This window comes from Aythya ferina, assembly GCF_964211825.1.
Source record: "Aythya ferina genome assembly, chromosome: 4".
Classification (NCBI taxonomy): Eukaryota; Metazoa; Chordata; class Aves; order Anseriformes; family Anatidae; genus Aythya; species Aythya ferina.
In genome coordinates, this window is record NC_140300.1 from 38,129,887 (window position 1) to 38,143,074 (window position 13,188).

General features: G+C 38.1%; 1 protein-coding gene across 1 annotated transcript in view; it reads left to right on the forward strand.

Moving 5' to 3' along the window:
- The window catches only part of LOC311436130 (uncharacterized protein), a gene marked incomplete at its 5' end in the record, with an annotated part of 364,735 nt that overhangs the window by 317,336 nt on the left and 34,211 nt on the right, over nucleotides 1-13,188 (forward strand). The window lies entirely within an intron of this gene.

The following is a 13,188-nucleotide window of genomic DNA, read 5'->3' on the forward strand; positions in this document are numbered from 1 at the left end:
TGAAGCCACCACATCTTTCAAGGAGCCCTATCAAGCTCCTTGTGCAAGCATTTGAACTTCAATTTTATCGTCTCCAAGAGGTCATTCCATATATATATATCGAATATAATCTTGGGTGAAACAGATTTAGCTACAATCAGAGTAAGTCTTGAGGTTAAAACACACATTTGAAAGGTCATGAGTTGTGTATATGTGTATATGCCTAAATAGTAATTTAGGCAGACCTGGAGAAAGCAGCATTTTTGCAGCACACACAGATTGGAAGTAGTGTTGTTAGAGGCCAACCATCGCCTCTCATACCAAAGGACGACAGAAGATTTGTGCATGGTGATAGCATCAAATGGGAGTGCATCATTTTAACACAGGCCAATAAATCATGTTTGTCTCCAGGCACATTTCTGAGCGTCAGCACCTGAGCAGAATCGCTGTATAATCTTTAACCCGTCCCTACACCCCCTGTCTTCGCTGACATCGGACCATGGTAATTTTAACTGAAACAGGCAACAGCAGCACGACAGGGGACCTTTGGCATAGCCGTTTTGCCATGGAATTACCCTTGGGAACAGGGAAGGACAAGCTGCCGCTCTCCGTCCCCTCTCTTCTTTCCCTCCCCTTGTTTCAGGGGCTGCAGGCTGTGAGGATCCCTGCAGGGAGTTACCGGGGGGGACCGTGAGTAATCATGGCCTTACAGCAGGGATGGAAAGCAGCAGGCCCCGGCCTTTGCCTGGGCATGGCTCCAGCACCCACAGTGGCACACTTCAGCGCAGATCTTTTGCTGGAGATCTTTCCTCGGGTTTATTGTTTCTGCTGTACGCAGGCCAGCGAGTGGAAATTCCCACTAGGAGGTGGGAGGAAAATAAGTGGAAAGACGTCGAAAGCAGAAAGGATAAAGGACAGAATAAATTGAGCGACAACCAGTGTATTTAGAACAAAAAATGAGAAAGTAATCATCCACTCCTAAAACTTAACAGGATTTATTTTAAACTCCAACTGACTGTGCGTAGAAGGCAGTCAGAAAGCACAATAGCATTCTCTTAAGTACCAATTAGTGAGCGTTGTAAAGTGCAGGCCCAGCGAGGTGAAAAATTGTATATAATTTTTAGGTGTGTGACACAGGTGTTTCTCTTTTGGAACCAAATCCATTCTGCAGGGAACAGGGAAATATTCAGGATGTAACAGGAAGCTGGAGGCCCACGAGAATGTCAACAGACTTGTTTGCCTTAAAAGAAACTATTCTCAGTCATGTTTTACTCTGAACTTTCTGTGGGGAAGAAAAGCACATATTAATCAGCCGCTTTCAAGATCTAAAAACTTTTTTTTTTTCCTGAAAACGATTCCTTCATAAAGTTTTTTTTAAAAAAGCAGCATTTAAAAAGGCAGCTCTCCGCAGTGTGATTCAAATGTGCAGAGTCCCTAAGCCATGGAGCATCCTTCCTGATGATGGTTTATAAGGAGGGATGCACGCTGCGGGAAGCGAGGAAGTTGTAGCCTGATTGTGCACGTTCACACGTTCAAAGAGGCTGGTTATGCTTTTTGCTTGAGGGAGGCTTATAAAAATGCAGAAGGGTACTTTCACTCAAAAGCATGCTGTCACATACCTGGCGTGTTCCTTCTGTGTGTTTTCTTCTTTTAGCTAACAACTGCAGAGTCACAAGTCTTGCTTGTACCAGGTGTGTGGATAAACCCACTGTCACTCACCTTAAGAAATTGAGTTTGCATGTCAAAGATTAAAAATGGAAGGAAGAGGAAGCTTCTCATTCATCAGTCGAGCTCTTTCTCTCAGTGGGCATTCCATTTCATGGCAGCTGCCCGTACACAGTGCTGTGCTTGGCTGGAAGCTGCTGGTCCCTCGCTGAGCTGGCCCAGCCCAGCGGGTGTTCCCATATCTGTGCTGTGGCCTCACAGCTGACTGCACACCTCAGGGATCAACTGTCTTTCCTAACCACTTCCTTGATTCAAATAATTATTCAAGTAATAAGAAAATTAGGCATGGACATATTTGTCAGAACGTTGTTCAATAGGGTAAAATGGTGATTCGCTATGGGATGGGTAAAGCGTGATCAGAGCAGGCAGCAAGTATCACAAAGCTTAGGGGCTGAATTCCACGGCAAAGAGCAGCAGGAGCTGCACTTCTGTCTGCAGTGCCTGCACAGAATCATAAACGGAAGATTCAGTAAATGCAGATACAAATGAAATGTACTGCCTTGTCTGGACGTAATCAGATATATATATATTTCCTCATATAGGTACCAAGAACTTTTTCCCTTAACTTCTTTAAAGGCAGCAAGAATTATTACAGGGCATAAATGTAACACATGCTCTCATCTGAGTATCTTAAAATACATATCTGTATGATTCCTATTTACAATTGCCTGGATACATTGAGTGAGGACGTGTTGGTGAAGAGGAAGTTGTATCATAAACTCTTGTTTGTCAATTGACTAGCAAAAGAAATTCACAGAAATACTATAGATAAATACAGTTTTATATTGATGTAATTCAAAATGGTGCTCAAAGACAAGAACAATAGTTGGGCAATAGGTGGTTTATGAAAAAGGCAATAGATACAAAGTGAGAAAAAGATGAAGACTGGGAGATAGCTATTAGTGTTGCAAGGGTGAAGTGCATTCAGTTCTCTTTTTAATCTTTGGCAGTGGAAACATCCTTTTTAACAAAATGAACATTTTGTATTTTGAAGGTATTCCAAGGGAGTGTCTTCTGATCCTTCAGCATTAAAGCAGACTAGAGAGAAGGCTATCTGCAGTTTAGTATTTGTATGATAATAGAGGGAAAAGGACAGGTTGCTAGATTATTAGTTTTTCAAGACTAGCTATATTTAAATATATGATATACGATATTATGATATATGATATGATATTCATAATTCGTGTTTTGAAAATGAAAAATCAAAGTGAAATCACATTCCTCTTTTGAGAGAATAGGCTAAAAAAGGAAAAATTACAGCTGGTGGTTGCCCTCATTTTAGGCTTGAAGCAGACTGTGATAGAAACTACATTGTGAAATAAATTATTCCTTTTTAATTACTTGCAATAGAAGTTATACCTTTATCTATAAAATCAAAGCAACTGATAGATAAGAGGAATGTTGACTTATTTAATGGCTAAACTGACTTACACCGTCAAATCATGAAACGTAGAAGAGGATTTGATCATCTGTTACCACAGCGTAGGAGTCTGAGAAGCCCCGACACGCTGACAGATTGCATTCAGCACCATGCTTCTTCTCCAGGGAAAACAGTGGTTCTTATTTTGAAAGATTCAGACACTGCTCAAATATGAGTGTCTATAAAATGCTCATTAGGGACAATAAAAATCATTCTCAATGACTGCAGTGTTATTAGGTGCCATCAGAACTTTGATTAATTTTCATTCTTGTTCAGGAATTTTCCTGGTGAAGAGATACTATAGTCAGGACTCACTTGTCTTTTGGGTTGATGCTCTTATTTTGAGCAAAAAAAATTTTTTTGCACACGGTTGTCTGGAACTTGTATTTGTTGGAGCTGCTATGCTGCTCCAAAGCACTAAGAGCAGGAAAACAAACATACCGTCCCAGGTGGGCCCAGGGAGCCATCTAACCCGATGTCTGGCTCTAACAGCATCCAGGAACTGAATGCAGAAAAGGGTGAAAACAGGACAAACACAGAGGGATAGTGCTGCAGTATGGTTTTCAGCCCCTGGCAATCCCCTGTATGAAATCGCTGAGCAGTTACAGAGATACATTATTTGATGCTGATATGTGACCCGTGACTTTTATGGTAAGGAGAGGCCAGAAAGAAATTGCATCTGTCAGGGTATGATTTTTTTTCCCCTCAGATGAGTGTTTCTCATTTGTGAGACACCTATGCATATTATTTTGAAAAAGTATGTAACCGTCTCTAGAATATGGGAGAAGAAGAATCCGTAAGGGTGTTAATATGTGGGGAACATCTTAGCTTTTTGGACGATCACCTAAAGTAAATGGGAGTAAGAAGAAATTCTTAAGAAGTAAGAAGAAAGTCTTAATCCTTAATTATACACTGCCTTACAGGACTTTTCTGCAGCATCACTGTAACTTCATTTATCTCTACTCACAATCACATTCATTGCGAAATCATTTAAGGCCAGATTATATGGCTTTTATTTGTGCCAAGTATTCAATGTATTCTTCGACTGAATGAAGTGGAAACACATAAAATTTTCAATGTGACACTGAAAAATAGCTTAATCTTATTTTTTAAGTACTGTACTTTTAAGAAAAGAAAGATGTGTAAAACAAAACAAGAAAAAATAACTTAGTTTTATTTTTTCTAGTACTGTAATTTTAAGAGAGAAAAAAAAAAAGTATACATAGAAATTTTAAAGAAAAAAATATACTGTTTTTGCCCAGTTCCTCTCATTCCTCTTTCCCTAATCCCCATCCTACTGGACTTTTCTTTTTATACCTACCATTTATAAATAAATTGAAACATAAATAATTATATGGAAACAAATGAGTCATCTCTACAAAGTGCAGTTAAATAAGACAACGCTAGTCAAACCTAGTAGCAACTAATAAAACATATACAGTGCTTATTTAATTGGATTGAAATATTGGTTAAAATCTTAATGAATTATTTAATGTATTGATTTAGCTATAAGCAAAGAGGAATGTGTATGTCTTGGCTTGCATGTGTATTTAATTTCAGTCTCTCTGGCACATAACAGATAGGATATCCAGAGAACAGATATGTTCTGAAATTGGTAAGGATTAAGCCCCAGAGTTCATAAAAGCTTTGGCTACCTAAATAAATTTAGATGGGCGTGGATGTAATTTAAGCATGTACATCTAAAATGCTGGGGAAGGAGGAACGGGAATGGGAAGGGGAAGAGGAAGGGGAAGGGGAAGGAGAAATGGGAAGGAAGTCTTCTATCAGAAAGGAAGATTTGTTGAGGACATAACCAGAGAACTAACATGTATTTGATACAGATCTTACCAGAACCTAGGACACTGGTCTATGAGGACTTCATATTAAGTTAATGGACAATAGTGGTCAGACTTGCAGTTTGAGCTGTATCTTCAGGCAATTTTCACTGAAAGGTTGGAATATGTATATTAAGGACAGCCATTTCTAGACACATAGGAATCTCTTCTGGAAATTTTTCACAACTGAGAATATGTACATAAAATTAATCAAATATATAATAAAATACTCTTCATTTTCTTCATTTGGTTATTCTGTTTCAAAAGCAGAATCTGACTATATGATGATAGTTTGATTACAGAAAGTCAAGAATGCCTAGAGAGGAACAGGTTAGCTATAGTCCCGTTAGAACTCTTTCATATCTTTTGTTTTCTGTATACGTGTATGCACATATAAGTATATGTAAAATATATAGAATTTATGTTGTGTTTTCCAAAACTGCTTTGAAAATCATGATTAAATCTTGAAACTTTCTTTTGCAGTATGATTAGATTTATATTTGAACAGGGTGCCTAAGGATGTGAGTTTGGGAAGACAAATGTCATCAAGACCCTTCTGAAAGTTTATATCTGGTATGACTTACAGGATGTAAGGCTCGAAGTGATTTCATTTCCTTCCCTAAGGTTAGAAGTGACATTGTTGAATTTAGCTTGTCTCAGAGGTGAACAAAATGTATAATAAGCCTTCATGCCATTACTAATGACTGATGTTTGACAGAAGACAAATTCAGTCAGGCCTTTCATGAAGTTAGGATACTGGGCTGTGAAATTTTGATTTTTTTTTTCACTAGAAAACCAAAAATCCTGCACGTTTCAGGCGATCCTTTCTGAGACTATGGTTAGTTTCTCAGATTTGCAGTCTGCTACTCTGAAAAGACAGTATTTGCCAAGTTTTTAAGTACTTTTTTCAGAATCAAATTAACGAGTGTCAAAAGTTTCTGGAGTCTTCAGCTGCCTATAGTATAATGACCTTTCTAATACCAAGAAACTAGTGGCATATGTCTGTATTCTACTTTCATGTGTTTTTTGGCAAAAAAAATACTTTCTTTCCAAATGTGGGCTTCAGAGACCTTGCTGTGATAAACTCATTGATTCTAAATTTCTTAAAAGTTAGAATCATATGGAATCATTAGCCCTTTTAAGGTATTCTTTTTCAAGACTCTTATCCTTTGTCGGGTTTTAAATAAAAAGCATTTTGTATCCTAAAGATCATGACGGAAAAGAAGACCAAGAAGTTCATACACTAGTGATGTCACTAGAGACTGTCTAAAATATTCATAGCTATGTTTGTAATTGATTCTTTTAATTTGTTCTAAGAAGTTCCAGTTAAATCTCTGGTTATAATTAATTAGATACGAGGCTAACCTTTTCTGTAAACCACTTTGTAAACACTAAATCAGATGCCTTGGAAAAATTACAGTATACTATACCATTTTGCTACTTAGATCCGTAGTCCCATCAAACAGAACAGAATGACACTATCTACATTCTGTGAAACCAAGTTGATGGTCAATATTTATACTTTATATATACATTATCCATAATGATTTTCACCTGTGAAGAAAGACTAGAGTGACCTGTCACTCAAAGTTCCTAGTCATTCTCTGAGTTTTTTTTATAAATAGTCAAATGTTGGTAACTTTCTTAATCTCCATAATGGCCCTAGTTTCTTGATGGTTGTTAGGTATTAACATTTGGGAAAATAAATCTTATGCCATTTTCTTCATGACATTTGTCTGTTACTTTTTCAGAAATATTTGCTTTTTCAAGTCAGTGACTCACATCCACTCTTACAGCTATTGTCAACATTTGTATTATAGTGACTAAGCCATTTGTGCAAAGCCACTCACTTTACCATATCTGTGGATCCAGTTTTTCCAGACTTGAAGCTTTGGAGGTAGTTCTGGCTTCTCAACCACTTAACAGAAAATACTTGTGTGTGAAACATTTTTTAAAAACTATATTTACTGAATGCCTTACTTTTTTTTTCTGTAGTCCCAAGAGTGTTCTTACTGCATTACTCCACGAATATGGCAAGATAACCATTGCAGAGGAATTCATAGGATACAGTGTTTTACCAAGTGTAATATGCCTATTTGCCTATTAAAGAAGTATGTGATTTCTTAGTTTCATAACTAGTCAGCCTTCTGTCTGATTGCTGACACTTGTAGTCATTTAATAGCAAATTGAAAGTATGAAGTTCTGGTTCTCCTCTAGTTACAGGGAGACGCAAGAAGCATTCGTTAGACTTATCTTACTTAAATGCTTGCCAAAATACAAAAATCTACAGCCCCTTCTGCCCTGAATGTCTAAAAAGGGATGGCAGTAAGCCAAGGAAGAAAGTGCAGAGCAGAAATAGATTTCTTTTAGCCCAAAGTAATAGTAATTCACCTTCCTTTTCTCCTGGGCACCTCAGAATAAGTGGGCTAGGTCTGACAGAAGATACTGGAAGAGGTTCCTGTGACATGTGTCAGAGATTTTGGTGCTTGAACGGAAGATGAATTTTTGACAATTTGTTGTTTTGAAAATCTAGTTCACATCTCTACAAAGGCTGATCCGTGTTTCTAATTTAGGTTTAAATATGAAACGATACTCAAAAGCATCCCAGGAGCTTGTTGAGTACAAAACGACCAGGAAGGGAGATAAACCATGCTTTCCGCTGAGTTTTGAACACCCATGGTCAAGAGCGCTTAGCAGGTAGCTTGTCTTCAAAGAAAAGCACTAGGTTTCATCTCCAGCATAGCTGTTGTGTTCCAAAGGTAGCTTGGCTGCCTTCAAGGTTTTCTTTCACCTAACATGCTAAATTGGATATTTTAAAGTAAAACTAAAAACCTTACTTGTACTTGGCTTTTTTTGAAGTGCTGCTGAGAAAGATAGTAGGGTGAAAAATATGTCAGAGGACAACAAGGAAAATACTGTAGGCTGTTTAGGGCTGATTTTGATAAATATACGTACACAGTCATAAAACAAACAAAAAATAACAGCAGCAAACCACTGACAACAATCATTAGCATGCTCATTTAAGTTTTACTGAAACTTACTTAAAGAACCAGAGTAGTAAGAACCACCGTATAATTTATCACGTTGTAATAACAAACTACTTCGGGATCATTTTAGGCTCTTGTAAAAATAAATGTCTGCAAATGACACTCTGGTATGACAAAAGTAGTGAGCATTAACATGATAACTGACTCTGAACATCTTGTTGCTTATAAATTGGTGTTGTGAAATTAATCTCAGTTCATAACAGGGGACAAAAATGTAAGTAGGCATGATAAAACTCCTCAGTGCAAAAATCAGACTTGTTAACACCGTAATAAATATGAAGCCAGACACCCATTTGTGATGAATCTTCTTATTTCTGGTCATTCACCTACACCAAAGACTAAGGTTCATTTTTTGCCACATGCATTCTAAATTTAATTCAAACCACTTTGAAACAATTTACTCTGTATGAGTGCTAATACTTTATCTTTCTGGAAGGCCCAAAGGTATATATGCTAAAAGACCACCATTTTTTTAATACTATTTTTATCCAAACTGAGATGTGGCAGTTTTATTATAGTTACATGCAGATGCTTACAGCCAAGTACAAATAAGGGTATTTTTTTTTTTTTCTTAGAATTATGTCAGATGTAGTTTGGTGTTAAGTAAAAGAGCACGGTCAGTCTCTTATCTGAATCTTTCAGCTAATTTTTAGTGATGTAATATTAGTTCCCGTGGTTTGCTTAAAAAAAAATAATTTCAATGTGCCCCTCTTTCTGAGTTCTGCCAAGCATAATCTTCTTCACCATCTGTACATAGTCTTTCATGTAGACTCATATTATTTCTGTCACCATAAATAGCAGTTGTGATTGTACTTACAAACCCACAGTATAATTGGCTTTGACTGTGATTGTTTTCATAATTAGTGTCAGTGTTTATGTTACAAGTACTATGTCAATTTTAAGTAAAGATTATGCAATTGGTCACTAACACAATCAACTTCTCTGTGGGTAGATAGCTTCATTATGTCCACTTATATTGCTTATATGTTGAGCTTTGAAGAAACTGATACTTCAAGAAAAATAGGTTTGTCCCTAGATGTACAGTGGATGAGTTCACCAAGAGCCCATCTCAACCCCTTTCTATTTCATACCGAGCAACAAGGGAAAAATCAGTAAAACCTTACAGATTTTGCACACTTGAAGAAATACAGTGGCAAACAGGAGGCAGAAAAGCAAGTTCCCGCCGTGTATAAAAAATTTAAGGATCAAATGCATCCTGAATAATGTTCTGCAGTGAAACTTTCCAAAGAATTATTAGGAGTTTTTTCATATTTCTTTTCCTTCAAGGCTTATTAAGGGAACAACCCTAGTGTTGTGTAAACATTAGAAAGACAGAGCTGCTTCTGCTCTCCTTTTCCTATCCCCAAAGCTGGAAGATTTAGGGAAATCTCCCAGAGTAATTGCAGCTTCTTTATTCAGGGTGTTGCATTATTCAGAGAAAGTCTGGATTTTACACAGCAGTGGAGATCCAATAAGCATTTGTACTTCTTATGAAGATATATTTACAATAAAGAACCATTCCCTCTTCTATCAGTGGACTTGTTTCTCCTTGAAGTCGTTCTGGTACTTTTGAGACAATTCTACAGGATTAAAAAAAATTCCTTTTAACTGTTCTTGGCACAGAGCAGTCTCCTTGCGTCCTGTCCTGTTCAGAGCTGAGTTTCAAACTGGAGGATTTCAACAGAATAAAATGGGTTTGGGGGCTGACATGTGAGCAGATGTCAGAGAGGAGCATAGCTCTAAGGTCACGCCAGCGCTGTCGGAGTTTAGTGCACTGCACCGCATGCTTCAGGTGCAGGTTCAGGGCTGAATCAATAAGCTGATGTGCTTGTTCTGGTTATTCTGCATGTAGAAAGGTGACTGGCTGTGTAAAATAACCGCAATTGGCAAATTAATTATTGATTACATTGCTGTCTTAAACTAAATGCAAAATTAAACATTTATTCTGATCAATAAATGATGTGACGGTCGTGGTTATTCTCTACATCGAGTTGTATTTCCATGTATCTGTGTCCTGCTTAGTGCAGAGTCATGTGTCCCCCTGAGTGCAGAGTCATGGAGAGACATGGTGGTATGTGGGATGGGAGGATGGGGAGGACAGGAGGATGGCAGGACACCTTGCCTGACTTGTTGCCCTCCTCCCTTCCCTGCCCTGAGCCCCTTTGAGGTCTCCTGGGGGGAGCAGGTCCCACAGAAGGGGTTTCGGAGCTGTCTTGACATTGCCTCCTCTGGCCCTTGGGGATGGTGACTTCAGGGAGTGCATGTTGTGAGCTGTCCTTGCCGCCCTCACCTTCCTCACCTCACCCCTCCCTCAGAAGGAGAAAAGGGAACATTTTTCATCTCATGCTTCTGATGGCCCTCCTTGAGTGTTTTACACATTGTACCTCTCCATTTCATCAAGGCAGCATTAACAGGCATTACTCTTAGCTTGAGATAATTGAAGGAGAAGAGAGGTAGGGAAATTGCACTTGCTTTCCTCGAGAAACCAAATAAAATGAGGGAACCTGCTTCACTTGTTCAGTGCCACAATCAAGCAGAGTGCCAATGAATTCGCAGCTGAAAATTGTGTTCATGCTGTCTGTGTGAGGTATGAAATCCAAGGGAAGAAAAGTCGGCTTTGGATCAGGTTTTATTTGCAAAGTAAACCCCATTTTTAAAATGCATATATTTTGTGCAGCATGTTGCACACCCACATTGCTTCAAATGAAAAAAAAAAAAAAAGTTTTCTGTTGAACAGTCAACTGGTTTTGAATTCTATTTTGAAGATAATTTATAGGGTTGTAAGTGTTTTGCACCTGCCTCCAGGAATGAAATATGTATGATTTATGCATCTGGAAGGAAGGAAAAAAAAAAAAAAAAAAAAAAAAAAAAAGAAGGGAACTGTCTGATCCTTCCCCGCCATGACAGCATATCATTCTGAGAGGAGAAGTAACTGTTTGAGGTTAATTTAGATCACATCAATCTGTATTACTTGACCTTTTCAGAATAAACAGAACCAAAAAGTGACTACACAAAAAAAGTCAATCTTAAAGCCAATTATACTAATAGCATCTGATGTGTAAATGGGTGTTTATTATTAAAAAAAAAATAAAAATCACTGCAATAAAGCTGAGGGGCATTTAAAGACAGGAGATGTCTAATTGTAGCATATCCAGTAATGAAATCACAGTCAGCCTAGCAGCTGATTAAGGTTAATTTGAATCACATCAATGTGGATTAACTTGGCCTTTGCAGAATGAACAACACCTTTGTGCCAACATGATCAATTAGTCCCCTTAACTTCATACGTCTGCTTGGAAAGGTTAGATTTATTAGTTATCAGGATAACCACTTGGAGATTAAAATCTCAGGTTTCTATGCTTTTTTTTTTTTTTTTTTTTTTTTTTTTTTTTTCCAGCACACCCTAAGGAAAAAAAAGGAAAATATGAAACCTTAAAAATCTCTCTGCAGCTTAGTGTTTTATCTAATAAGCTCGGAAAGTCATTTTTATTCCAACATTAGATAAAAGGCCAGAGACTGGACGTACAATGTAATTGTGTTATTATATCTAGAAAGGATTGTATGTGCTTGTGCTTTTATACCAGAGTTCTAACAGTCTGCTCCCAAATGCATTGCCGCTGCAAATGCTTTTTACAAAGAGAAATCTCTCAAGAAACAATCATGCCAGGTCAAATCTGTTTTTTTGTTTGTTTGTTTGTTTGTTTGTTTGTTGCCTTTACCTTTCTCTCTGTCACCTATCCAGTACTTGGGGATGTTAAAAGAGGAGAGACTGTGTGGAAAAATGAATGCTGGTGAAGACCCCAGCATGGCCCAGTGAAACCCCAAGGGCTGTCTGTCATCAGCCAGAGCTGTAACTGTGGTACTGTTTACCCCAAAATGCTTCTGTTTTACTCTGGATGGTGTTTCATCTAATTTTAAAATATGTTAATCATTACAGTCATATCTAGAAGACCAGGAGAAAGCATGAGTCCTGATCTACTGGATAGATGTGTACATTTACTCTGAGGAGACTGCTCATTACCCCGTGGATGTTTGCTCTTCGCCCCATCTCCCTTTACAGCCATCTGTTCTGCTTTTCTCAGCTGGAAACCAGGCACAGAGAGATATGGCCTGTGCCTCCAGCTCTGCTCCTACCAGATGGAAGTGCTTTGCTGCCCACCGGTTGATGGTGGAGAGCAGTGTGGAGACTGCTAGCAGCACAGCATTGGTGGTGGCAGCTCCCACACGTGGTCAGTCACTGCGGCCTTCTCAAAAGACTTGTAAATACTGCTGCCTGCTCACAACAGTCAGTCCACTTTGTATTGGGAGCTATCTGAGCAGGAGATGTGACTCATTAACTTAATGGCGTTTCTAGAAAAGGCTGTGTTCAATAGCAATATGCTTCTTGGGAAGGGATATGTTCCACACATGAACATACATGAAGCTGCCTTAAAACATGCATCATCAGTGGCTCCACATGGATTTTGCACATTGAGGCTAGCAAGTAATTTATTTATTGTTTTAATTTTTAGAAATGGTGTTGTTCTTACCAGAGTCTCAGTATCACCACGTAAGGGATGCACTGAATTCAGTGTAAAGAGGGGCCTTCAAGTCAGCTCTATGAAAGGTGGCTTTGGAAAGAAGCCAGACAGACCAATTCTCCTTTTGCCTGTGGCACTGTCTTAGGTATTAAAATGATTGCCGGGAAGAAGAAACAACTCCACTTATAATTTGTTGATGATGTCTGATGTAATTCTTACAGCAGAAATTTTGGAATAAGCTATGATTTCTTCTTTACGTAATTGTTTGCAACTATTACTGTCACCTCTTTTCCATGCAGTCCAACAAACGTGTGTTGTGTATCAGACATCTCAGATTGCTGTTTGGGCACAAACATATGGAGTCAACAAATGACTTAAACATTGTGGCTGTAAAACCGAAACCTGTGAAATCAGCCAAGTATTACTCACTCATGCTTGACAGTACTTGAAATACAAGCCACACTAAACAAGAGGCTCTTTTCAAGCCCACCAAAAAGACGACGTGAAAGAACAAAAGGCAGGAAGTGAGAAGAAAACAAAAATATTCAGGAGTGAAATCGCTGAAAAAAAACAAAAAACAAAAAACAAAAAACCTCCTGGACTTTACCAGAGTTGGTTGTAAATTAATATCAAACAGGTAATCAATTTTTTTTTTTTGTCTT